General features: G+C 51.7%; 1 protein-coding gene across 4 annotated transcripts in view; it reads left to right on the top strand.

The window, feature by feature from the left end:
• PLCL2 (phospholipase C like 2) overlaps positions 1-27,508 on the top strand; it is a 213,320-nt gene that overhangs the window by 128,102 nt on the left and 57,710 nt on the right. The gene's annotated exons all lie outside the window — the stretch shown is intronic.

Genomic DNA, 27,508 nt, shown 5'->3' on the forward strand with positions numbered 1-27,508 from the left:
ATGCTGCTGAGAACATGGGGTGCAGCTATCTTTTTGAGTTAGCACTTTCATTTCCTTTGGATATGTTCCAAGAAGTGGAATTGCCGGATCCTATGCTAGTTCTATTTTCCGTTCTTTGAGGATCTTCCTTGCCGTTTTCCCTAGTAACTGTACCAGTTTACATTCCCACCAATAATAAGAATGCAGTGTTTTGAACAGCTCATCAGTTCATTAGCTTAAGGAAAAAAGTGGCGTTTGAGGCCGATGCTTGCTATCTCCTGCTCTCCCCAGCTTAGAGCTCATGGGGACGTCAGATAAATAAGGACCAAACAGTGGACCCTGCAGGCACGCTGCGGAGAGTGGCAGTCACCCCCGACGGGAGGGCTGCGGGGCAGAGATGTCTGTAGACCTCAGGGGGTCAGGGGGGACGCTCCATGCTGGGTGCTGGAGCGGCCGCAGGCATGAACACGGGGGAGCTGTCCTGTCTGCTAGGATGGCATCTGGAGGGAAAAACACAAGAAGCTCCTGCTGAGATTACTTTGAGGAGAAAAGGGAAAGATAGGAAAAATGGAGAAGTCTAAAGAACCTTTCCTTGCCGCGACTCAGGCTGCCTGGTCAGTTTTATGAGAAGCCAACAGAAGTAGCTGATATCTGTAAATGCTTTTAAACCTTAAGCCACAAATAGGATCTTCAGCTGTTTTGCAGATCTGTGTCGCTGACCAGCCTCTAAGATGACTCACCCGCTTGGGTGTTTCACGGGTCTCACAGCACCGTTTCTTCCTGGTAACCTGTTTAACAGGACCTCCCTGAGAGTGGGCTGTGATGCCCCAGGGAGGTGAGAGCTGAGCGAGGGTTGGTACCAGGACCTGGTCCGGGCTGGGGGCAGAGCAGGAGGGATCCTGGTGCACTTGAGACAGCACCCGCCGCGGTACTTGGCACAGGAGTCGCTCAGTACCCCTTGCTTTCCTACCCTACCCTCTCCCTGGGCTGGTGGATGATAATGCTTATTATGTAATTCCAATTTGCTCGTGACTTTACAATTGTGTTGTTGCAGAAATGATAAGACAATTAGCTTGCTTGAATTTTTAAAGTTGTGAAATTAGTTTTACATAATGTTTAAATATCTGGGCTGTGTTATACCCCTAGCTTTAGTGAGTTGTTCTATTTTTAATTCCCCCTGATAAACTAAGCCATAAAGTACTTGAAATTAAATTCAGATTTTTATAATTTGCATTTAAAAATTGTCACATTGTTACAGCAATAGTATAGCTCTTGTAATATTTCATAGTCCATTTATTGGTGACTTAATTACTTCTCACCTTCTGACAGTTAATTTATTAAAGCTAGCTAAAGAATAGAGGAAATATTGATGGGAAATGTAGTAAGGTCTTGGATAGCCTCTATTTTTGTGATGTTATATTGAGCTTAACCCAAAATCAGCCTTGGAAATAAGATCCTGTTTCATTTGGCTGACTTCCCATTTATAGTCTGAAGACTCCAAGTAAGACCTTCTTTCCTTCTGCTGACTTCCCCTTTGTAGTTTGAAGACGCCAAGCGTAGGTGTCGTGTGGGCAATGCCCCCCTCCCCCCCCAAGCCCTGCATTACTGCCCGCCTTCACCCTGGAGGTGCCCCCAGTGAGAGCACCTAGGTGGCTTGAATATGTGCTTATGCTCTCAAGATGGTGGTCCTTTTCCTGTGTGTAAACTATTGAGGGAACTAGGGTGGCTGAAACGTGCCCATCTCTGTGAAAATGGAGAGGCAGGGAAGGGGCCGACTGTGCACTTGTGGGCAGTGTGGAGGCAGGAAGGGGCACAGAGCCTGCCTGCACACCCCCGGCCCCAGCGAGATTGTGAACAGCCCACCTCCTTTCACAGGGACCTTTCAGTGTCCCTGTTTAGATAATCAGCAGTGTGATAACCCTGCCCATGGGCCCCAGAGTGTCCTGAGGGCCCTTACGATTCCCACCAACAGACAAGTCTTCAGAATGATCCAGATCGTGTTTGTCTCAGCCTATTTGTAGATCCTCCTTGGGTCCTGGAAGTGGCGAGGTTCGAGGCTGGGACCTCACTCGGGAAGGTGGGTGTCAAAGTCGCTCGGGAGCAGAGGAAGAAGTCAAGCTCAGACAGCTTCTTAAACCAGGCAGATGGGCTAGAAATAAAGACAGGCTGGTCCGGAGAGTGGGAGCCGCTGTGTGGTCACAACAAGGGGGATTTTCTTCCCTGGGAGAGGTTATAGCTTAGTGGAAGAGAGGACGTGTATCCCTAGATAGTGAGAGGAGAGATGCTAGATACTTTAAAATAGGTAAGTGATTTTGAAAATGTTCATTTGAAAAGACCCTGATGCTGGGAAAGATTGAGGGCGGGAGAAGGGGACGACAGAGGATGAGATGGTTGGATGGCTCAATGGACCTGAGTTTCAGCCAGCTCCAGGAGTTGGTGATGGACAGGGAGGCCTGGTGTGCTGCAGTCCATGGGGTCACAGAGAGCTGGACACGGCTGAGTAACTGAACTGAAATAAATTACTTGGATGTTTATGAGAGAGAAAGGTCAGTTTAAAGTTTAGGGCCTGGAAAGGCTTCAAGGAAGCATTGGCCTTTGAGCTTGACCTTTGTGAATGAGTCAGACTTCGGCAGGTGAAAGGAAGGAGGAAGACTGTTGCGGGCGGGATCACAGAGTGAAACGCGCTCAGGAATGGGAAGCAGGTGTCCTGGGAAACTGACGTGTGGGCCGGGGAGTTCCTGCACATTTTTGAGCCATCAGGGGTCATGCTCAGAGTCAGGATTTGGGGGCTGTGAGAGGGCTGGGTGAGGGAGAGCTCAGAGGTCACCCGCCTTTATCGTGCAGATGAGAAGATGGAAACACAGGGGTGCATCGCGGTGACGTTGGAACCAGCTTTAGGGCCCAGCTAGCCTCTTTGTCCAGTTTATCCCCCATAGTCCAGGTCAGGAAAATGAGCTGTGTGTGCGGCTTGCAGGTGAATGATGAGCCTGCCCATAAAGCCCAAATAGCTCCAATAGTCGTGATCTGAAATGGTTCGGGGGGCCTCTTGGAGTCCCAGGTAACTTATTTCTGATTCTTGCTCCCCCATGAAGGTGGAGAACAATTCTTCTTGCGTACCTTGGTGTTTCTTTTTTTTTTTTTAGCATTTATTTATTTTATTTTTGGCTATCAGATTGCACCACTGGGGCTTCTCTCTCGTTGTGGCTCACAGCACATGGACTTAGTTGCCACACAGCATGTGGGATCTTAGTTCCCCAACCAGAAACTGAACCCAGGTCCCCTGCATGGGAAGGTAGATTCTTAACCACTCGACCCCCAGGGAAGTCCCTTGCTGCTGCTGCTGCTGCTGCTGCTGCTAAGTCGCTTCAGTCGTGTCTGACTCTGTGCGGCCCCACAGACGGCAGCCCACCAGGCTCCTCCGTCCCTGGGATTCTCCAGGCAAGAACACTGGAGTGGGTGGGCATTTCCTTCTCCAATGCATTAAAATGAAAAGTGAAAGTGAAGTCGCTCAGTGGTGTCTGACCCTCAGCGACCCCATGGACTGCAGCCTACCAGGCTCCTCCTTCCCTGGGATTTTCCAGGCAGGAGTACTGGAGTGGGGTGCCATTGCCTTCTCCTAGGGAAGTCCCTTGGTGTATGTTAAAAGGCAGCTTTGATGAGCTTAAAATAGGGAGGACTGTGTTCAGTAGATCAAGTTCCACTCAAAGGAATCTGATAAGTATATCTTTTATATTATTACTTCAGAGACAGAAAATCTAAAGATTTTACTCATAGCCTATGTAAATCAACTTGACTGCATCACCAGCTGAGAATTAAATACCACGGTTGAACGTGTTCTCTCGTGGGTTTAAAGGCTGGGTTGAAGAAGATCAGGATTGTGTAACCTGAGTAAGAAACTCTGGTGAGCGCGTGGGTCCTCTGTGACACCCAGCACTCCTGGAACGGTCCTCCCAGGGTTTAGGACACCTCCCCCTCCCACCGACGTGACTTCATTCATCACTGTTTTATGCCAAAACGATGTTTACCCTTTAGTGTTGATGAAAGTACCGATTCAGCTCCCCAGCTCTTATTGCTTATTTGTTTCAGATTTACCAACTACTTTATGCTTAATTAAAAAAAAAATTGAGATCTGTACTAATACATAGAGACCAAGATGTCAACATTCTTCCTCAACAGAAAACATTGGAAGTTTACATATTTTTGTGAAGAGTTACATAAGAAGAAAGTTCTTACAATTTTTTCAGTTGGTCTTTGAGGGCTGTATTCTCAGGGAAATAAACTGGATACAAAAAGACAAGCCCTGCAGGATTCCACATATGTGAGGTATCTAATGTAGTCAAGTTCATAAAATCAGAGACTAAATGGTCATTATCAGGGCCTATGAGGAGAGGAAGTGGGGCATCATTAATTACCAGGCATGAAGCTTTAGTTCCGAAGCCTCCTCACTGAAGACCTGTGCACCACGCATGCCTCTAGTCAGCAGGAGTGTGTTATCCACCGAGCAGGTTAAGAGGGTGGAGCTCATGTTGCTGCTAAGTCACTTAAGTCGTGTCCGACTCTGTGCCACCCCAGAGACGGCAGCCCACCAGGCTCCCCTGTCCCTGGGATTCCCCAGGCAAGAACACTGGAGTGGGTTGCCATTTCCTTCTCCAATGCATGAAAATGAAAAGTGAAAGTGAAGTCGCTCAGTCGTGTCTGACCCTCAGTGACCCCATGGACTGCAGCCTTCTAGGCTCCTCCGTCCATGGGGTTTTCCAGGCAAGAGTACTGGAGTGGGGTGCCATTGCCTTCTCCAGGCTCATGTTAAGTGTCCTTATCACGCAACCATTTTTCAAAGCAAAAGGTGTTTTTCCTGATTTTGCTACCATGTTTCTGCACTCTGCAATATGCTTCAGTCATTGTCATTAAACTGACGATGAATTCATGGGGAATGAGAGGAGAGAAGGGGAAAACGGAGAGGAGAGGATGCCCGGCTCCGTCAGAGACAGCGCGGGTGTTGACGCTCAGCAGTGGACTAGCCGCCGCCATCTGCTCGGAGATACCCATGAATTCATTCCTGTCAATGCAGTTCCTTTGTCTCCACTTTCTGTTTTAAGTTAATTTGTTTCCATCTTTTAAAGCTCTGCAAAAATCCTGATTTTAATTGCCTTCATGCTTAATTAAGAGAGCACTCTCTGGGGAATCCATTTATCCAGTTGAGAACACTAATTTTTTAGTGTTTAAAAAAAGAAAGAACAAGTTGCTTTGTCTAAGAGCATGTTTGCTCACTGTGAATATTTTTACATAAGTTATAATTGTCCCTTCTACCTGATGGCTTTGCATATTTCTTAGATAAAGCAAGGTCCTTTAAATAAATGACGTGCAGTGCAGGGTTTTGTCCTTACACAGACAAGCCAGCATCAAGCGTGCTCTGCTGTGTTGCTGATACGGTTTCCTGTATTTGGTCTGGCCACTGCCTGGTGCAGGGAAGAGAGAAATCACACTTCATGGTCGATGGAGCCGGCCCATCTGGACCAAGCAGAGATGATGTGTAATAAGGTTCCCGTTGATCCCCTTCTCCTCTGTGGCCCCTTTTATCACACTTCTGCCACAGAACCTGACATTAAAAGCATCTTTTAATTGGCGGTGTCAACTCTCCCAATTTTTATAACTGTGGAAAAACAGAGCATTATGCCTTGGGCTAAGACTGAGCTAAAAAGAGGGTAGGGGGAAAGATTGGGGGAAAGGTGGATATACCCTGCTACAGGAGCAAGAGCAGAAACCCGGAGGCTCTAGTTTAATTCAGAAGAGGAGGTCCAGCCACTGACGCTTCCAGGAGCAGTTTCTCTGGAATCATCAGAACCGTACAGCTGACCTACTTCAGCCCGCGGGAAGGGAAGGAGATGTTTAAAGGCTGGCCGTGCGGATGGCGTCCCCCGTCCCATCAGATCAGACGCAGAGGCTGCCCTCAGCCTCCGGGAGCAGAGAGACCGAGACGCCTCGAGAAGATGGCGCTTTACTGGGAGCAGATGCTGGTGATCGCACGACCGGGTCTCTCGTCCGCTTTTCTCGTTTCCAGCGTCTCCACAGAAACCTTCAAAGGACGCCTGTTCCTAAGCACACACATGCAGACCCCAGACACTCAGTGAGAGCGACGGGGGAAGGAGGCTGGCAGGGGCTGGCCGCTGCCCCGGAAGCGCCTCAGCAACGGTGTTTCCCGGTGCCCTGTGATGCCCGGCCCGTGTGTCCGGGAGGACAGGGACGCAGACCTTGACGCACTCCCCCAGCTCGTCGACTGCTGTCTCCAGACGGGAAGCAGTAAACGGGCCTGAGCGGCCCCGGTGTCCCCGGCTGCACCGGAGGCCTGGCCTCCCGTTCCCGAGTGACCCGGGCAGTGGCCCCGTGTCGGCAGGCGAGACGCAGGAGGCTGCGGCTGGGTTTCCTGTGAACCAGCCCCGGGGCGGCGGCGGCTGGATGGGGCCTGGGACCAGGCACTGGGGGGTCTGCTCTGGCTTCTCCGTTAGCACCTTGCTGCTCTTTCCAGAGAGACCAAACAAGCTTGCTTGCTTGTGTGTTGGTTGCCCCATCTTCGCTGCTGCCTGAGGGTTTTCTCTCGTTGGGGCAAACAGGGCTGTTCTCTAGGAGTGTGCAGGCTTCTCCTTGGGGCGGTCTCTCTTTCAGGGCACGCAGGCTTCAGGAGTTGTGGCCCACAGGCTTCACTGCCCCAGGGCATGTGGGATCTTCCCGAACCAGGGACCGAACCCATGTCCCTGGCGCTGGCAGGCAGACTCTTAACCCCTGGACTGCCGAGAAGTCCCAGAGTGCTTATGTCTTGAACACTTTATTTCACTGACTCTAGCAGGAAGTGTATATAAAATATACCTGAGGCCTAAAGCTCGGGGAAAGGGAACTTTATTTTCAAGTTTATTTTCTTCTGCTTTACGCAGAAGAACACTACCAGATGTTTGATAAAACTAAGATCGCTGGAGCACGGTCGTCCTTTCACTTCCTGTGAACGAGCTGACGGATTGCCTCCCATGTCCACATCAGCTTCTCCTCTGAATACGGGATTTTGCTCTGGTACTGTTCCTTCAGCATTTACTGTTGACAAATACATCCTCTTTTTGACCAGAAAGTGTGTTTCTTCAGAGGCTGAAGATGCCCCCTTGGGTTGTTTGCTGAGTGCTTTCCTCAGAGACCCACCTCTCAGAGAGCCTGTGTGCGTCTCCGGAAGGCGGCGCGCCCTCCATCAGCAACAACCTGGTCTCCTGGGCCCGGCGCCCGGTGCGTCCGCGGCCTGTCGACGCGGGGGAGCCGCGCGCGCCTCCTTATCCTGGTGTGCGCCGCCGGCTTCCTGCCGCCATCGGGCTCTGAGGAAACCGGACTGGATGAGCTTCCGGGCGTCACTCCTTCAGGCCTTCAGCGCCTCCGCCTGTGGGGCGGGCTCGAGGTCTGCCCAGGCCCGCAGCCCGAGCGAGGGGACGCGGCCGCCCGGCTCTCGGAGGGGACGCGGCCATCCCCCGAGCGAGGGGACGCGGCCGCCCGGCTCTCGGAGGGGACGCGGCCTCCCGGCTCTCACAGGGGACGCGGCCGCCCGGCTCTCACAGGGGACGCGGCCGTCCCCCGAGCGAGGGGACGCGGCCGCCCGGCTCTCGGAGGGGACGCGGCCGCCCGGCTCTCGGAGGGAACGCAGCCTCCCCGGCTCTCGGAGGGGACACGGCCGCCCGGCTCTCACAGGGGACGCGGCCGTCCCCCGAGGGAGGGGACGCGGCCTCCCGGCTCTCGGAGGGACGCGGCCTCCCGGCTCTCACAGGGGACGCGGCCGTCCCCCGAGCGAGGGGACGCGGCCTCCCGGCTCTCACAGGGGATTCGGCCTCCCGGCTCTCACAGGGGACGCGGCCGTCCCCCGAGCGAGGGGACGCGGCCTCCCGGCTCTCACAGCGGACGCGGCCGCCCGGCTCTCTGAGTGGGAGGCGGCCGTCCCTCCTTTAGCTCCCGTTGGTGAACCTGGTCCATCAGTTCACTGATGGCTTTGGCTTGTCATCGCTCAGCTCCGTGGTAAACTGCCGGGCCTCTCAGACTCTGTCCCTCCGCTCCTCTGAGAGGCGCTGTTGGTTGGGGAGCGGCCGGCGGCCGAGTCTCCTTTCTTTCTAAAGCCGGTCCCCCTGTGCGCCCCACCCTGCGGTGCCCTTGGGGCTGGTCTGCGCCAGGGTCTCCTGGCTCCGTCCGCAGGTTCCCAGGGGCGGCTCCCCGCGTCCCGCGTCCTCCCTTAGGGCTGCAGACCCCGGGCCCAGCCCTGGGCAGTGGGGGGCGTTTCCCCTCCTCTAAGGCTGATGCTCTGGGATCAGGCATGGGTTGAGTCTTGCGATGTTGAGATTAATCTAGATAAGAGTTTCTTCTTGACAAATCCTGACTTTCAATTCTGTTGTTTTGGTGGGAACCCAAATGAAAATCTAATTTGGCCTTTAGAACTGAGAAGTGTCTCTGTTTTTACGAAATAGCTGTTTTTTTGTTTCTTTCTTTTCACCCAGCCTCTGAAACTCACTGTTTGAGTAGGTGGAAAGCCCCCAGGGCAAATGATTTATAACCTATGGCAGTGTGTCTGGGAGAAAAACACCCTTGGCCCTCCCGTTACACTCCCCTGCAGTCCCCACGCGGCTCGCGGTGGCTGGGTCCCCATGGCTTGTCACCTCCTGGATTCCCAGAAAGACAGACCTCCCCAGATAGCACCTGGAGGTTAGCAGTGGCAGCTCTAAGAACCTAGGGTCACGTGATGGCTGTGAAGACAAAGGGAGTCGGTACTTTGAGTGCTGTTGTTAGGCCAGTAACATTCTTCTTAGAGCGTCTTGGACACGTGACCTCCTTCCGGTGTGTTGGGATTGATAAAGCACCTATGTTAAGCATAGAACTTGCCAAGAGAGGGAAAAAGGAGCAGGGGAAATAATTTTCAGGGCGTGTATCCCATGCATATAGTCTGCTAGCACTTGAAGTTTTCCAGGATTAAAATTTGATTTGCTATTGAAACATACATCAAGCCCCATGAATAATATACAACCCTCCCTTAAAAGAGAGTGCTTTTTAAAGCTTGCAGAATTTGTTTGACATTTGATTTGCTATTGAAACATACATCAAACACCATGAATAATATACAACCCTTCCTTGAAAGAGAGTGCTTTTTTTAAGCTTCTAGAATCTGTTTGACGTCCTGAAGTTTGTGTTCACTGGGGTGGTGTCCGCAGCCTGGTGCTGTGTCTACAGCCAGTTTGGAGATCTGTTTGACGTCCTGAAGTTTGCGTTCACTGGGGTGGTGTCCGCAGCCTGGTGCTGTGTCTACAGCCAGCTTTGTAGATCCTTTTCAAACCAGGAAAGTGACGGTCCAGAAACAGAGGACTGAATCGGCTTTCAGCGTGTGATAGTTTGTGTGTCTTCAGGAGCGTGTGAGTTCTGAACCCTTTCAGAGCCACAGGAGTGAAAACTGGCCCACCTAGAACCTGTCCTTCAGGGCTCATGATGTGTTCAGCCCACTTCCCTACCTCCACCCCGGTCTGGGAGCCCGCTGGCTTGCCACGGTCTTGGGCCCAGAAGGGAACCCCGTCTCTCCTTGACCCTCCAGCCTGTGCTGTGGAGGCCGAGGGGGTCGTGCCAGCCTGTTCTGGCCACTGTGAGAGGTCAGTGTGTTCCTCTTCTTCGCCATAAGCTTGCAGGGCCGTGGGACAGAACCGTTGGAGGACCCAGGAGCTGCGCCTTCGCTGTTCATCTTGGTCTTCCTGGGATGGTGGGGAGCTGGGGACACGAACCCCTGGTGATTCTTCATCCCAGCTGGGACAGTGGCTCACTTGGCCACCCGAGCCGGTGGTTGGCCCTGCCATCTGGCTCCGTGCAGGATTCAGAACATTCTCCAGCCAGTTAAATGGGGACATTTTGCCCAAGTGATTATTTTAACAGTGCTGACTACAACTAACCAGGAAGAGTCACACAGGTAAACTTCTTTTTTTTTCAGAAGTATTTTTCTTCTGTCAAAGATTCATCAAAAAGATGAATGGTTTAATATTTTGTTGTGTCTCATCACTATACTCAGGTTGGAGTTGAGAGAGAAGATAAGTTTCAGGGATAACAGAATTTTGTGTAGCATCTCTATGTTCTGATATCATTCCCTGACTTTGCAAATGCAGGATCTGTTCATCAGATGGATGTGATTTATCAATATCCGTTCTTGTGTAGTTTAGAACAGCAAATGCTTTTCCATTGAGAAGTTTGACAGTGTTGCAAGTCTTCTTTGTAGTTGAGTTGGAAAGATTGAAATTACTTGGATACAGGTAGAAAATGGTTAGTGGTTGCTCATAGATTAGTTTGTAAATGCAATGATGAACTCCTCTGTTTTCGTGGACACATACTCTCTGGATGTACAATCACATTTTAGAAGACAGCTCTCTAACAAATGGGATAATTTGGATGGAATCTGCTCCATGAACGTGAAGCTATATGAAAATATGAAGCTATATGAAAGCTATAGGAAAATATGGAGCTATGTGAAAATCATACGTTTCAGATTGTTTCTTGAGTACTACATGTAATTGTTGACACTTACTTGGGTCACCTCAGACGTCACTTCTTGGCAGTAAGATGTACTCATTTCTGAACGTTTTTCCTGTCTCTTATGCCCCTAGCTATGACCTGAAAAATTTTTAAAAGGTGTTTTTCCACAATCTTCTAAACAGTGAGGTGGCAGTAATTTTTCTCTGCAGCTGGATGTTCTCCTGTCAATAACAGTTGGTAGTTTGTGTATTTTAAGCGTGTATTTTGTTGACATCTGACCTCAGGTTTATGAGACATGAAAGCTAGCATTGCCCGTGGATTCATGCCTCTTGTCTCTGTGCGGAGGGGAAGGCTAACCCCACGCCTGCAGCCGGGACGGATCTGGTGGCAACTCCCCACCACACACACCAACCGCTGTGCCGCCCGGACTGCGGGAACCGCCACCCGGGAGTCTGTTTTAACAGCTCCTGGTTTTTGTTGTGTTCACTCATATTCCCCCAGATTGCAGGGAAATAATTAATGCCACTCACCCCACTAAAATAACCACCCTTGACACCAAAAATCTGATTTTATTTCCACACGAATTTATCAGGGATAAAAATAGCACTTCATAATGGTTTTAAAGTCTTTTCTAGCTTAATTAAGGCATTTAAAATTCTGAACCATAAGAAAATTACTCTCCCAGTCAACTCAGTGGGTGGACAATGTAATGTGCTAGGAGTTAAGTTTAACTCTACAAGCTTAATTATCTATTAACTTAAAAATAACATGTTAAGTAGTTTAAAACATCTATTTTCCTATTGCGTTTAATATTAGTTGAATCTTTAGGACTGTTACCGATTTTTATGTGGAGATTTTTGTATTTTTTATAGATCCTTTGTCTTCTTATGGAAATCTTTATTTCCTTTGAAATTACTGTTGATCCAGTTTTCTTTATCATTATGGCACTCCTACGTTAGAGAGAGCAAGTAGAGTGTGGTACCATCATTTACGCCATTGAAAGAAAGAAGGTGAAAGTGAGTCGCCCGGTCGTGTCCCGCTCTTTGCAGCCCCGTGGACTGCAGCCCACCAGGCTCCTCTGTCCATGGGGTTTTCTAGGCGAGAGTACTGGAGTGGAGTGCCATCTCCTTCTCCAGGGGTTCTTCCCAACCCAGGGATTGAACCCCTGCATTGTGGGGGTTCATTGTAGGCAGACACTTTACCATCTGAGTCACCAGGGAAGTCCAGGTGACATATAATTTCTGTCATTATATGACAGGAAAATAATTTTAGCGTTGAATAATCACTTATCTGGTGCCTAAAGCAAAAGAAAAAAAAATCTTTGTGAGTAGTCTTGGCTATTTTGAGTGTTTAGCTAAATGCAGCCAAGATGGTAGTAACTAAATTTTAGTTGATTTCCTAAAGCTAACCTGTGAAAAGTCAACAACGTCAGATATGCGGATGGCACCACTCTGATGGCCGAAAGCCAAGAGCAACTAAGGAGCCCTTTGATGAGGGGGAAGGAGGAGAGTGAAAGAGCCGGCTTAGGACTAAATGTTAAAGAAACCTGAGATCATGGCATCCAGCCCCATCACTTCATGGCAAGTAGAAGGGAGAAGGTGGGAGCGGTGGCAGATTTCCCCTCCTTGGGCTCCGAGATCTCTGCGGATGGCGACTGCAGCCATGAAATCAGAAGACTGCTTCTCGGCAGGAAGGCGATGATGAACCTCGACAGCGTGTTGAAAAGCAGAGACATTACTCTGCCGACAAAGGTCCATATAGTGAAGGCTACAGTCTTCCCAGTGATCACGCAGGGTTGTGAGAGCTGGACCATAAAGAAGGCAGAGTGCGAAAGAATTGATGCCTTCTAACTATGGTGCTGGAGAAGACTCCTGAGTGTCCCTTGGACAGCAGGGAGATCAAACCAGTCAGTCTTAAGGGAGATCAACCCTGAATACTCGTTAGAAGGACTGATGTGGAAGCCGAAGCTCCAGTAGTTTGGTCACCTGATGCAAACAGCTGACTCATTGGAAGAGCCCCTGATCCTAGGAAAGATTGAAGGCAGGAGGAAAGGGGCATCAGAGGATGAGCTGGCTGGATGGCATCAGCAATGCGATGGACATGAACTTGGGCAAACTTTGGGTGGTCTGGTATTCCCATCTCTTTCAGAATTTTCCACAGTTTATTGTGATCCACACAGTCAAAGGCTTTGACATAGTCGATAAAGCAGAAATAGATGTTTTTCTAGAACTCTCCTGGTTTTTCAATGATCCAGCGAATGTTGGCAATTTGATCCCTGGTTCCTCTGGCTTTTCTAAATCCAGCTTGAACATCAGGGAGTTCACGGTTCACGTATTGCTGAAGGCTGGCTTGGAGAATTTTGAACATTACTTTACTAGCATGTGAGATGAGTGCAATTGTGCGGTAGTTTGAGCATTCTTTGGCATTACCTTTCTTTGGGATTGGAATGAAAACTGACCTTTTCCAGCCCTGTGGCCACTGCTGAGTTTCCAAATTTGCTGGCATATTGAGTGCAGCACTTTCACAGCATCATCTTTCAGGATTTGAAACAGCTCAACTGGAATTCCATCACCTCCACTAGCTTTGTTCGTAGTGATGCTTCCTAAGGCCCACTTGACTTCACATTCCAGGATGTCTGGCTTAGGTGAGTGATCACACCATCATGATTATCTGGGTCGTGAAGATCTTTTTTGTATAGTTCTTCTGTGTATTCTTGCCACCTCTTCTTAGTATCTTCTGCTTCTGTTAGGTCCCTACCATTTCATCAGGGTTTGTTCAAATGAGTCAACTCTTCGCATGAGGTGGCCAAAGTATTGGAGTTTCAGCTTTAGCATCAGTCCTTCCAGTGAACACCCAGGGCTGATCTCCTTTAGAATGGGCTGGTTGGATTTCCTTGCAATCTAAGGGACTCTCAAGAGTCTTCTCCAACACCACACTTCAAAAGCATCAATTTGTCGGCGCTCAGCTTTCTTTATAGTCCAACTCTCACATGTGTAGATGACCAGTGGAAAAACCATAGTCTTGACTAGACCGACCTTTGTTGGACCATTTACTTTATGTGTTAAATGACTGAAAAATAAAAGTTCATGACATCATACAGGGAAATTCTGATGGTGCGTGTCTGTGACACATCCTGCGTCTGCTTACACGCGGTGACAGCAGAGCCGAGCGGTCCCCTGACGTGTTTACTGCTTCTTTACAGGGACAGTTTGCCTGCCCCGCAAAATGAGAATCAGGGAAAAAGTCCTTAGGGTATTTTAATGCACTGGTTTCCAGTTTCACTTTGAGCAGCTTAAATCATGACTTTAAAGGTTTCCTTTCTTTTTCTTCTTTTGTTTTGATCATGTACTCGGTGTGTTTTGAACATGGATCTGTACTCTTGTCTGGAAAATCCCACGGACGGAGGAGCCTGGTGGGCTGCAGTCCATGGGGTCGGGAAGAGTCGGACATGACTGAGAGACTTCACTTTCATTTTTCACTTTCATGCATTGGAGAAGGAAATGGCAACCCACTCCAGTGTTCTTGCCTGGAAAATCCCAGGGACGGGGGAGCCTGGTGGGCTGCCGTCTGTGGGGTCGCACAGAGTCAGACATGACTGAAGTGACTTAGCAGCAGCAGCAGCCGCAGCGCACCATTCTGCCTGTCACCCCATAGAGGAGGGCACCTGAGTTCTGTCCTGGACGAGACAGTGGGCCCTTGAAGCAGTAAGACTTTCGGTGTCGGAATTATAACATTGGAGGCAGGCCTTGGAGAGGAGAGCCTGTGAAAATCCATGTTTGCTCACGGTGCCTGCGAGGACAGCGTGCTCTTCCAGCAAAGAGTGGTGACCATCAGGCAGGGTATTGTGTTATAATCCAATAAAGCATGTAGCTAACTCCTCTACGCAATAGTAGCCAGATGTTTAATCCTAGTTCTGCTTGGTAATGAGACTCGGAAAAGGAGTTGAGCACGGCTGCTCCTGTCTCAGTCAGATCAAGCCCCTCCTTCAGTGAGCGAGGAGCAGGCGGACTGGATGGGCAGGCTCTGCCTTCTGGAAACACCAGCCTTCCTCTGCCCTTCCCCTCGGGCAGGTGCGGAGGAGGACTTTCCCTCTGCGTATGAATTCTAGGCCTTGCTAACCACGTGCCATTTAAACCCCCGCTCCAGTATTCTTGCCCGGAGGATCCCATGGGCAGAGGAGCCTGGGGGCACAGTCCACGGGGTCGCCAAGAGTCAGAGATGGCTGAGCAGCCAAAGCGCAGCAACCCCCGGCTGGGACTGAAGCGCAGGGGTCGACCCGTGCCCCTCGGGGAAGGGCGGGCCTCTGGGGTCACACGCCCGCCTTGCTTCTGTCTTAGACTCATCACTAGCTCTGATCGCGCATCCGTTATGAGTCCCTTTTGAAAGGTACCTCTCTCTCCCTCCCCCAGATCTGGGCCTGAGTCTGGCAGCGACCACGTGTGTCCTGCTTACCACCACCGTCAGCGCCTCTGCAGGGACTCAAAATATGTTTATGAATGACTGAAGGAGCGAGGGAAGGAACGTGCCCTGGGTCTGGAGGACACAGCGCTCAGGGGTCCTTCCTGCCCTCCGTCTATGTCCCAGGGTGCCTGCGTTTCCCTGAGCTTGGCTGTTCTACGCGTTCATGGAACGCCCTTCTCAGGAGGGCCAGGCTTGGGGCTGGCAGAACCGCAGGGTGCAGGGGCCGCCCCCCCAGTCAGTACTGGAGGGTCCGGCAGTGCCCACGCTGAGGTGTTGAGGGCACCTGGGCCTGGCCGGGAAGAGGACGCGGCCCGAGGCGGCGGGGGCACGGCAGGACCCGGGGCTAGAGGCTGGGAAGGGGGCACCGGGGTTCCCGCACCGCGGGGCTGGGGAGTGGAGGGGTGAGGAGGTCGGCCAGGAGGGCAGCGGGACGCAGCGCAGGCCCCGGGATGGGAACGTGGCTCGTGTACAGAAGCGTCCTGGGAGAATGAGCACCTCGCGAGCTCACAGCGGGCAGAGGGCTCCTGGCGGCCGCACCGAAGCCCCTGGTGCCGCACGTCTCTGTCTGTCCGCTGCGCTGCCTCACCCCTCACCCCCAACGCCCGCCGGCCCTGCACGCAGCATCGCAGACTGTGAGCCCCCCCGCGACCAGACTCTGTCCTGCCCTTCTCTCCCCGGGGTCGTGTGCCGACTCCCCGGGCAGCTGGCCCCCGGCAGGCGTGGGCTGTGGCGTTTGGCCCAGGGCACGCCTCAGTGAATTCAGTTTTGTGCGTTCTTGCAGCCCTGGGCAGGTGTGCCTGGTGTGAACACACGTGCACGACACCGTTGTTGCACGGAGACGCTGGGACTAGCCGCTGGGGGATAGAGGGGGAGCGTGCTTGCATCCCAGGAAGTCGGTGAGTGGGGGGCTGGGGGCATACCCTGAGCTCGGGGGTCCCTGCCCTGTCTGTTGGCACGGTGCATCTCCATAGCGGAGCAGGCGGGGTCTCCCTGCCTCAGAGGGGATGAGGTCGCACGTCAGCAGCCCAGAGCACGGGAAATTCTCAGGGCACAGCGGTCAATACCCGGTCAGTGTGTTTCTTCAAAGGCTAGAAGTGTGCAGCTCTTGATGCGCTGAGACCTCGCCCTGTGTGGACGTTTTCACAGCACTCAAACCTCAGAGCACCAGCCTTGCCGTATATGGAGATGGGGTTATTCCATTTCATAAAGGCAGGTTTAAAATTTCGAAGTGAAAAGCAGAAGGTTGGGTTTCCCACCACCTTGCTCAGGGAGTGGCCTCTCTACTCAGAAAGCGGAAGACGCAGGAGCATGTGAGCTCTGTGGCTGCCCCCGGGAAGGAGGCCTGGGTTTGTACCGTGAGCACCGTTGTAGCCTTGCCCTCCTCCTTCCTCTGCCGTTCCAGAGAACTGTGGACTCTTTACGGTGCTCAAAATATATTGCTCGTCCTTACGGAGAAGTCTCTGGTTGCTTTTCTCTGTTAACTAACATCTATATTTAGCTACCGCAGACCTGAGAGAAACTAATGACAACCTTACAGTAATACTGTGATTGAATTACCGCCTGTTAATTAGGAGTTTCTAAATCACCTTGATCCCCTTGGAGAAAAGCCTTGATATAAGGAGATGGTAATAAAAGTGGTACTATTTTAATTCAAATTGTGTCTTTTGGAATTTAATTAATTTGGTAGTAATAGTTTTAAATGAGCGAGTCGGAGCTCCAAACGGCCCTTGGTGACTTGAAAGAGTCATGCAGCATCCAGAAGTTCCTGATACAGCCCCCGGAAGTAGCTTGCTCACCGAGTTCCCCTTTTCTCCTGCAGGGGTGGCTTAAGCCAGGTTTTAAACCTCCTCTGTTCTTTGGAGATGCTCCCCCGCATCCAGAATGCAGCCTCTGAGCCCGCCAGCTTTAACACTCTGGGCACGGGGGAAATCCCACTGGGGCCCCACCCTTCTCTCCCTGAGTGGCCGGGCGTGGACCCCAGCCCCCCAGCCTCTCAGCCCCCCGCTGCCCACCCGCCCCAGTGGAGAGCTCCTTTCCTGGCTGCTGAGCTTTCACAGACTCATATACCTTCCTGCTCTAGTGACCACAGGGACTATATGAGCCCACGGGGCACTCAAACTTCATGCTGCTTTGTGTGGAATCTACAAAGAGGGTACAGAGGAGGCTACTTGCAGGGCAGGAATAGAGAAGCAGGCGAAAGAACAGACTTGTGGGCCCAGTGGGGCAAGGAGAGGGTGGGATGGATTGAGAGTGTCGCTGACGTGTATTCATGACCACGTGTGAGACAGAGCTGGTGGGAAGCCGCTTGTGGCACAGGGGGCTCAGCTCGGTGCTCTGTGACGGCCTGGGGCTGAGGTAACACCGGTGAAGGAAGGCTCAAGAGGGAGGGGGGTGCGTCTACCTGTGGCTGGTTCACCGTGCTGCACAGCAGAAACTAGACCTCATTACGAAACGATGGCTCTCCAGTAAACTTCATGCTGAGATGGTGTGAGGGTGTCACGTAAGCACACTGCTGCCATAGTTGGCTAAAGTCAGATAAACTTTTTACGGTGTCTAGAGGCTGCTATGACCAAGGGCCCCCGGGGGACGATGGGGGTGTGTGTGCACCCCTGAGGTCACCATATTGCGAAATGATTGATCATGTGCTGTAAAGGAGCCTGTTTAGCACGAGAATGTGGAATACGGCTTCCCACAGAAATCATGTGCAAAAATGACATGCAAGGCCCTGAGCTGTTCCCTAAGGAGACTTCTGATCACATGTGGTTGGTCATAAAATGGAGAAATAAGAGGGTTATTACCATCTGAGTGCCTGCGAGGGTGCTGTATACATGCTCTCTACACAGAGAAGCCCAGGATGGCGTGTTATTCATGAACTGGTAGTAGTTACATACTTTTTCTGGATAGTTTTGTAGTTGCATCAGGGTTCCTTTTTAGTGTTTGGCTTCTGTTTTATTGCTCAATTTTCACCAATTTTGCTTTCTCCAAATATCATATCATGCAGAAAGCAGTGCAAGATCAAAATGCTCTTCAACTTGTTGACATTCTGTGTACTTCTGAAGCTAGAACTGTGCAGAAAATTTAAAACTTTGCTAACAACTGACAGTGGGATGAACATCTCAAATCTGTGCGTTGACTCTGCTACTAATCTCGATGCAGGGGAGCTCCCGGCTTCCCAGAGCCCCCTTCTGTCTTCCCCGCTCTGTTCTGCCATTTCCAGCTTCAGCCCCGAGCTCACCGAAGCCTGTTTAGGAACATGGAGGCTTCTAGTGATGCCAAGTCTCAACTAATCTGAAGTATGAGTGAATTCCGTCCGCATCAAAGTTTGGTTCTGGCATTACTGTTTATTCACCTGCCTGCATAAATGAAAGCTTTCTTATCTGATTTGATGGATGGTTTTTGATAAGTCACCCTGTGGCATTCCCTGTTTCAGTTCCTCTGAACTCTGACTCTGTGATTTTATCTTTTTGCTTTTATTCCTCTGTATGCCCCCCGACGCCTTCATTTCCTCTTTATGATGTTCTCTCTCCTCTTTGCCTTTCTCCTCTTCTCCAGCCTACAAATGTGTATTACTAAGGACTTCTAGTGGCTAATCCTGGAAGTACCTCTCAGAAACACCCACAATGTAAACATGTGATGCATCCCAATGCACCAGGAAGCAAAGTGTCTAGGAGAAAGAAAGAGCCTAGGGCAATAAATTGGTTGTTTTGACTACATGATACTATTTATTTCCATGTTTTATACTAAATCCAAATGGTTCTCTTGGCGAGTATAAGCAAAACCTATATTTTCTGTTAAGTCACTAAGTCATGTCCAACTTTGTGACCCCATGGACTGTAGCCCGCCAGGCTCCTCTGTCCTTGGGATTCTCCAGGCAAGAATACTGGAGTGGGTTGCCATGCCCTCCTCCAGGGGATCTTCCCAACCCAAGGATCAAACCCAGGTCTCCTGCATTGCAGGCAGATTCTTTACCATCTGAGCCACCAGGGAAGCCTGGAACCTCTATTACTCTGTGTATAATAACCCTAATGTCTCTTTGCTTTTATGTTGACCTGGTAACTCACTTCAGGAACTGCAGTTTAATTAAAACTTGATGTTTAATCTGTGAGATGAAGCCGTAAGTGTGTGGATATAGTAGTATATTGCTTTGGTGTGAGGAGGGGTAGATGGAGTCATTGATGGTGCTGTAGGGGAGGCTTTTCATCTTGTGGAGATTCAGTTGAATACCTGCGGATGGGTCGGGATGCTACTTACGGGGTTTGGTGTGAAATGTAGTACCTGAAAGATCCAGGCTGTAATTTTGGTCTGAAATGTAGTACCTGAGAGATCCAGGCTGTAGCTCAGGCAAGAGTTTTGTGAGAGGCACAGCCCCGCCCCGAGGTGCGTGTGGCCCTAGCTCTGCAGTGAACTTCATGACAGATCAGAGCGTACTGAGAAGCCAGAGACTCCTTGGCTTCCTGAATATGGACTCTGGTCACTGTTGACTCAGAATTTGCTCCAGATTTATTATAGCACTTGGCACCTCTTCTCTGGCAAGAAACAATTGTTAAGAGAGGTGAGTGCAGCGTGGAGGCAGGCTTCTGTGGTGCCAAGAGCACCCTTCAGCTGAACATGATAGATACTGAGAGTTTAACTCTGCTTCACAAGAAAACTGCATGATTTTTGAAATGCTCTTATACTCAGTTATAACCCCTGTTTTGAAAATATAAATTTATTTGAATTTGACAGCGGTACATTAGGGAACACTTTTAACCTAACACAATTTTAATGAATTTGTTTGTACTTGTGTGCCGTTTTGACCACGAGAAAACACTAGTGGGCACTCACACCACAGCTCGGTGAGCGGAGCGTGCACACGTCCCTGAGAGCCACCGGCTGCATCGGATCACCGCACGAGTCCTGAGCCCCACCCCCAGTCCAGTTCATTCAGTCGCTCAGCACCCCATGAACCGCAGCATGCCAGGCCTCCCTGTCCATCACCAACTCCCGGAGTCCACCCAAGCCCATGTCCATTGAGGTGGTGATGCCATCCAACCATCTCATCCTCTGCGGTCCCCTTCTCCTCCTGCCCTCCATCTTTCCCAGCATCAGGGTCTTTTCAGATGAGTCAGCTCTTCTTATCAGGTGGCCAAAGTATTGGAGTTTTAGCTTCAGCATCAGTCCTTCCAATGAACACCCAAGACTGATCTCCTTTAGGATGGACTGGTTGGATCTCCTTGCAGTCCAAGGGTCTCTTGAGTCTTCTCCAACACCACAGTTCAAGAGCATCAATTCTTCGGTGCTCAGCTTTCTTCACAGTCCAACTCTCACATCCATACATGACCACAGGAAAAACCATAGCCTTGACTAGACGGACCTTTGTTGGCAAAGTCATGTGTCTGATTTTTGATACTCTGTCTAGGTTGGTCACAGCTTTTCTTCCCCCACATCTCAGTTCAAACTCTCATCAGACCTCAGACCCCTCCTCGGGCCCCTCACAGAAACTCACAAGCTGCAGCCCTTCCGCCCGACTCCGGGTCTTTCTCCAGGTCGGGTGCCGCTTGCCGCGCTGAGGGCCGTGGGTCCGCGCTCCGTACCTGCTTGGCATGCGCGACGCAGTGTCTGCCCTTGCCCTTCCTAAGGTGTCGCTGCAGAATGGCGGGGTGTTCTGCCCCAGCCCCCCGTGTTGGCCACACGGCTTGTTTCTCGGTGCCTGGTTCTCAGGAGCGCGTCTGCCGCATTCTGGCACAGACGCCCGTGCCGCGCCGGGACTGTCCAGAGTCGCCCCTCCGCCGCGGCCGAGCTCCGGACCCTGCGCACCTCCCGGAAGCCCGCTCCCAGCCGGACCCGCTCAGCGGCCTTGTGCCGTCCAGCCCCGGCGCCGCCGCCCGCGTCTCTGCCACTGGTTCCCTCTGCGTATTAATCTGAGCAGCTCTGGAGCGCCGCCTGATGTCTTCGTTTATCTTTAAAATCCCCCTCAATGATGAGTTCATTTCAGCTGCTGCCTCCGTGCAGAACACGCAATTTTCCGACCCCCGAACCAAGCTTTCCCAGTTTCCCGCTGTTGCAGAACCTTAAAAGACCACCCCCACCCCGTGTCTCCCACCCCGTGTCCCCCACCACGCCGCAGCCCAGTGCACCGCCAGCTCCCCCAGCCGGCTGGGGCGGGACTCCACTTCCTGAGCGTGAGCTTCAGGAACGTGGGACGCCACCACCATAAGGACCCGTTGCAGCCCTGGAAGCGCTTGACAGCTGCCGGGGCGCCCGAGTGACCCGCCCGGCAGGGGCGCCCTCTGGGTCTCTGCTCTTCCTTCTGGGCCCCGGGGGTGCCGACGCTGGCGCCGCCCTGCCCCTCCACACCCTCCACAGCTCTCTCCAGCCCGCCTCTCTTTCCCACCCAGACCCAGTGCACCTCCCACCCCTTTCACACCCCACCCACCCCTTCCGAGCCCTTTGTTCACAGCCTGAAGTTCTGCCCTGATCACAGCACACCTCAGCTTAGAGGTGTGACCCCGTGTCCCCCCAGCCTGGCCCCTTTCTCGCCACGCCCCGCGCCTGCCTCCGAGGCGAGTGGAGTGTCTGCTGACCCTGGTGAGGCTGCCCCTGGGTCTCCGACCTGCCCACTCCCGTCCACGCCCCCGTAGCCGTGTTCCTCTGTGCTGCTCGGCTGACAATCCAGTAACGCCTTCCGTCTGCCAGAGTTCTTTCCCTTTCCTTTAAATTTTATTTTTTAATTGAAGTATAGTTGACTTTTTTTTTTTTGCCTCTTCATACCCTCCGTGGGCAAGAATAGTGGTGGGGGCTGCCATTTCCTTCTCCAGTGGACCACGTTTTGTCAGAACTCTTCAGTATGGCCCGTCCGTCTTGGGGGGCCCTGCGTGGCACTCAAGCCCCTTTGACTCAATGGATCGTGACTCAGTGGACATGAATATGAGCAAAGTCCAGGAGACGGGGGAGGACAGAGGAGCCTGGCCTGCCGCAGCCCACGGGGTCGCAAAGAGCAGGACACAGCAATGGAACAATAGCAGCAGCATGGTTGGTTTACAGTGTTGTGTCAGCTTGAGGTGCACAGCGAAGTGGTCCAGTTACACAGATGTACAGCTGCATGTATTCAGTCACACATTTATACACATTCTGTTTCAGATTCTCTTCCATCATAGCTTATTACAAGATGTTGGGTATAACACGAGGGAGCACGAGGGTGGCGGTCCTCTCGTGGCGCTGAGCCTCTCGTGGCGCTGAGCGTAGAGACTGCCGCAGGGTAACCCGGGATGGGTGGGAACTGCTGCTGTGGACTGAACTGGTTTGTCTCCCGCAGACCTTGGCCCTTGGTTCAGGCGTGCCGTGTGGTTAGCCGTCCCTGGGGTCCTGAGAGGGGTCCGCTTGGTCCACGCCTCCCTGAGCTGCTCCTGCCGCCGGGGCACCCTTGTCCTCCGAGGACAGCCATGGGGCTCTGGGGTGTGGGGTGATGGGGCAGCGGTGGGCGGCATATTGCTCGTGCAGCTCACTGACGAGTTTGCGAATGACGGCCAGCTGTTAACGTTTGAGACGGGGAGACAGGTACCTGCTGTGCGTCACGTGGTCACAGGGTCTGTGTCACAGAACCCCCGCTTTATGCTGGGTGGCCATTCTCTTCCGCAGCAGCCCTAGCCCTTCTCTGACTCTGCGTCTTCACTGGCAGCAGCTGCAGCGTCCGTGTGTCAGGACGGGGTGGGTGCAGGAGGGCTCGGGAGGAAGTGTCCGAGATCTGAAACTGTCGGCCGGCTCGAGGGGAGGGGAGTCTAGGGCTCAGAAGACGTCAGCGCTGTGGCCGTGGGGCTGCTGCCACCACAGACTCAATGTTGCTAGCAAGGTTCTTCAAAATCTGGGTCCCTGGGGTGAAAGGAGATTTGGGGTCTTGTCCAAAATCTGACATAAAGTCCTTACAAAAAGGCATAGATTTGCTTATTCTGAAAACAAGATGTTCTTATTTAGATGCAAATTATAAACAGAAAATAAGCAAATGGTCTACAGGAATATAGTAACATAAAATATATTAATTGGTAATAGTTTCTCTCATAACTATATTTAAAAACAGAGACGTTTGCCTGATACTGACATGAGGAGTTAACTTTCAAAACAAGACCTTTTTATGAAAGGCATTCCTGATTTCTTTTCAATTTAATAAAATGTGAATTTTAATGTGTACTTTGAGTTTAGCTGAAACTGCCTACTTTTCATCTGCCTGAGTCCTGCCCTGAAACCTTATCTTGAGGTTGACTTATGAAGTGGGTTTCTGGGCTACGTTAAATCTATAGATTTTCCTAACACATTAGTTCCAGAAATTTAGGAGGTACTCGTAACTGGACATTGATATAGAATCCACTGTATTCAGTCACTCAGTTGTGTCCGACTCTGAACCCATGGACCGTAGCCCTACCAGACTCCTCTGTCCACGGAACTCTCCAGGCAAGAATACTGGGTTGCTCTTTCCTACTCCTGGGGATCTTCCCAAACCAGGAATCGAACTCAGGTCTCTTGAGTCTCCTGCATGGGCAAGGGGAATTCTTTACCACTGGCGCCGCCTGGGAAGCCCTTAACAGCACTGTAGAAGCATCTTGCGCCTTGTAAACACTGCGAGGGTCCCTGTGCTAAGTCACTCGGGCTGGCAGCTGGGGGTCTGATGTCAGCGCTGAGACTTAACACCTGTGCATTTAAGGAGTGTTGATGAATGTATTGGCATTAATGCAAATCATGGTTATAAAACCAGTCACTCTGCTGGGCCTTGCATTATGGTGATATATTAATGTAATATATGCAGAGAAAATTAGATAACTGAAAGCAGTTTTTCCCTTCAGCTCATCCCTGATGTCACGCCCCATCTATCTGCTTTTGTCTAGCCTGAGATGCGTATTCTATTGGTTTCACATTACGCATAAATGACTTCTGTTTTTTAATAATGAATTGATAAGTGGAGCTCAGGAAATTGTTTACCGATGTCCTTAAGAAAATAGCTTCGCAAAGTGCTTTGTAGAAACGTTATTTAAACCACACTCATGGGCCCACGTCAGGATGGAGGTGCTGTCTGTTCCGTGTGTAGCCTGTTGGGAGGCCGTGCGTCCCCTGCCTCTGGCCCCTGTCCTGGTTGGGGTGCACTCTCCTCTTGGGCAGCTCTGCTTGCGGTCAGGAGCCGGCGTGGTACCGTGGGCGCCGCGGAGGCCCTGAGTCACGCGCGATATCTGTGCCCCAGCCCTTAGTTACGGCCTTTGCCCGCACGCCAGGTGGCCTTGGGAAAGCGGCTTTGCTCTGGAGTCCTCCGAGTTCACATCTGTGGAACCAGTGCCACCGCCCGCCTCCCATGGGCCTGGCAAGATGAAGAGCGCCGGTAGGTCCCCGGGGCCAGGGAGGCATGGATATGCTCATTCTGACTCGCTCAGCGGGCACTCAGACCATCAATAACGGCAGCGTTGCAGCCTGGCGGACCCGGCCCGAGGGTGGTCCTGCCCCGAGCTCATGACGCCCCACACGTCCCCGCCGCGCCCTCAGCGCCTCTGGGCAAGTGGGAGCCAGACCTCGGCCCGCCAGGCAGGCGGGTGGGAAGGCCAGCCCGGCCCAGCCCTCCCGGCCCCAGGCCCTCCCAGGAGCCGGAGGCCCGACGGGCCACACCCTGAGGAGAAGGGACGCAGACACCGAGAGCGTTCGTGGAGTCATGCCGTGGTCGGGACTACAAGCTTCATTGTAAATACGTGCTCTGCAGCTGCAAAACGGGCCAAACCAGCAGCTCCTCCGCCCCAGGGGGATGCTGAGTTCACTCTGTGACAGGTGGGGCAAGGGAGTCGCCCTGCTGAGGCCTGGGGGCTTTCTTCCCTCCCATGTCTGGGCTCTGCTGACTGGTGACCCCGTCTCCTGGGCCGGTCCCCGTGGAACCCCCGCTGCTCTGCGCCGCACTCGGTGATGGGGCTGCCCTGCCTCCTCCTGGTGCCTGCCTCCCTCCCCCGGGCTGTTGGCCACCTCCGTGGTGTAGATGCTGCGTGCAGCTCAGGGGCCGCTCCGTCCCCAGGTACTGGGAGGAGGACTTGGTGCCCAGCCGGCCCATGCCCTGTCCCGGCTCAGGGGTCTTGGTGTCGGCCCGGGAGCACGTGGGCAGCGGCGGTGGACCTCGGCTGTGTGAGTACCATCTGCTCGGGGCTCCGGGCCTCCTGCCCTTCACGCTCGCTCAGCACCCTCACCGCTTGGGGAGCTTCAGGGCCTCGTCCCCAGGGCACGTCACAGAGCTCGGGCAGGGGGTGTCCGTCTCCAGCTCCTCGAGGTGGAGTGTGCGCTTCTGAAGCCCTGCTGTGTCTTTTGCCCTAAAAGGTGCAGCACCTTTGGCGATACCTGAAACTGGAAGATGCTTCTAAGAATAAAAATGTGAGCTGTTGTTGCTCTGAGCCTTGTCACAGCAGGCTTTGCAAACAAAGCTAGTATCAGTGAGCACAGGACAGGAAGGCCTGCTCATTCTGCTAACCTGGGGCCTCTGGAGGTGCCTGGCCCCCAGGTGGGAGGGGAGCCCCCGGGGACGTTGCTCTCTGCAGGCTCCAGCCACAAGCCTCCCCTACTCTGATGCCCGCATCATTGTGAACCCTCATCATGCCTTTCATTAAACTCAGCTTGCAGGTGGGAAATAAACTACGGCTCGCCACATTTATGGTCTTGCGCTCGGTTTTGAAGCCGAGGAACCCACGTGAAGCTGCGCCTGTCCTGCACCCCCGCTCCCCCTGGCGCGGACCTACCACCTTCCCGCACAGGCTGCCTGGAGGCCCGAGTCTTCCCTCGCGGCTGTTACCACTCCGGCACTGCCCACTTGTCTCACGGCCAGGTGCCTTTCGCTGCTTTTTTCTCCCTCAGCTTGAATGAGGGAGGCACGATTGGCCAGTTCTTTGACACTGAGCTGGGACAGCCAGCATCCTTGCTGGAAGACGTCCTGGCTTCTTGGTGTCTCTTATTTGGCTCGACATCAAAGCTGAGAAAGGTTACTGATGACGGTCTGAACCTTTTCAGTATGCAAATTGTGGAATGGTACAAATGACTTTCCATCGGTATCATCGAGTTCTGAACTATTCGTTTCTGTCACTGCCTGTTCAGTATGTCACGCTGTAAAGTAGAATATTTTAATTTACAGAAATGACTCAGATATTGAAGAGCAAGTGTGGAAAGACTGAATTCCTAAGCGGGAGGCCTGCCATGGGGCTGTAGACTTCATGCAGACAGCGACTGGGTCCTTTAGGTTGCAGGCCCCAGTGTGCGTTCAAGGGCTGCCCCTAGGAAGCCTTCCAGATGATGAATGAAGGCCTGAGTAAACACCTGCTTTGACCTTCAGACTTCACAGTGTTTGCTGTCATTTTCTTAGAACAGTGGAAGTCGATAGATGCTGTGTGACTCACTTTAAGAATCTGGTGTACTTCTTAAGAGGCGTGTTGGTTATGCTTTAGTTTAAATAAGTACAACTAATAAAATATGGTGCTCTTCAAGTTATATAAATAATCCAACCTACATACATTTAGTTTCTATAAAATAATTACTGTGGCAGCCGGCGATAAGTACTATAAAGCAAAACTAGGCAGAATTTAAGGAATGGAAAATGTTGGAGTGGTGTTTGTTATATAAAGTAAAATGGTCATGCAGCAGAGATGAGTAATATTATCACATGAAATATTTGGACATTTAAATACAAAAAGCTAATAATCAACAGGGACCTACTATATAGCACAGAGAAGCATACTCGATATTCCGTAATAACCTGGATAGGAAAGGAAGCAGAAAAAGAATGAATATATATATAACTGAATCACTTAGCTGTCCATCTAAAACTAATACAACATGTAGGTCAGCTATACTCCACTATGAAATGAAAATTAAATTTAAAAAGATAAATACAAAAAGCGAGCGTCTACCCTTATGGCGAGGACTATAACTGTACCTATTTGAATCATGGGAACTGAATCTGGCCTTCCGATTTTCATAGCAATTTCAGAGCCAAAAAGTTTGCTTCAGACAGATCTTTTCCCAACACTTTGGTGAGTAAAATAATGGGTCAGCTGCACCCTGTTCCTTTTTCTTAATTCAGACATAGCTCCTAAAAGAAGCACTTGCAGTGTGGAACAGGGACTCAACGCTGGAATTCTAAAATCACTCATAGGCACACTGCAAACACTGGTCTGGGTGATAGCGTTCCTGATGCACCACATAAATGCTGTTTTTGATCCTCATCGGAAGTTTGAAACTGCTTCTCAAACGGAGGCATCTCGGGTGAAGTGAGTGAGGCATTTGGGCGCTGCAGCTTTCCATAAGGTGATGAGGTTTTAACATGAAGGACAGATCGGATGTGCACCCATGTCCATTTCTTTTCATGCTGAAAGGGACTCAGTTCGGTGCTGGCTCGAGGGTCACGTCCAGTGTGAGCACCTTGGGGGCACATTCCTCACAGTCTGGTCTGAGCGCTTGTGTAGTGAGGTGTGACTTGATCGGTTTCCCCGTGAACCTGAGTGGGATGTCAGGTGGGGGGGGGGCGTGTGGCCACGTTCGCTCGGCCAGGCCGGGGGAGGGCCTGGCCCCAGCG

This window comes from Capra hircus, chromosome 1 (genome assembly GCF_001704415.2).
Source record: "Capra hircus breed San Clemente chromosome 1, ASM170441v1, whole genome shotgun sequence".
Taxonomy (NCBI): domain Eukaryota; kingdom Metazoa; phylum Chordata; class Mammalia; order Artiodactyla; family Bovidae; genus Capra; species Capra hircus.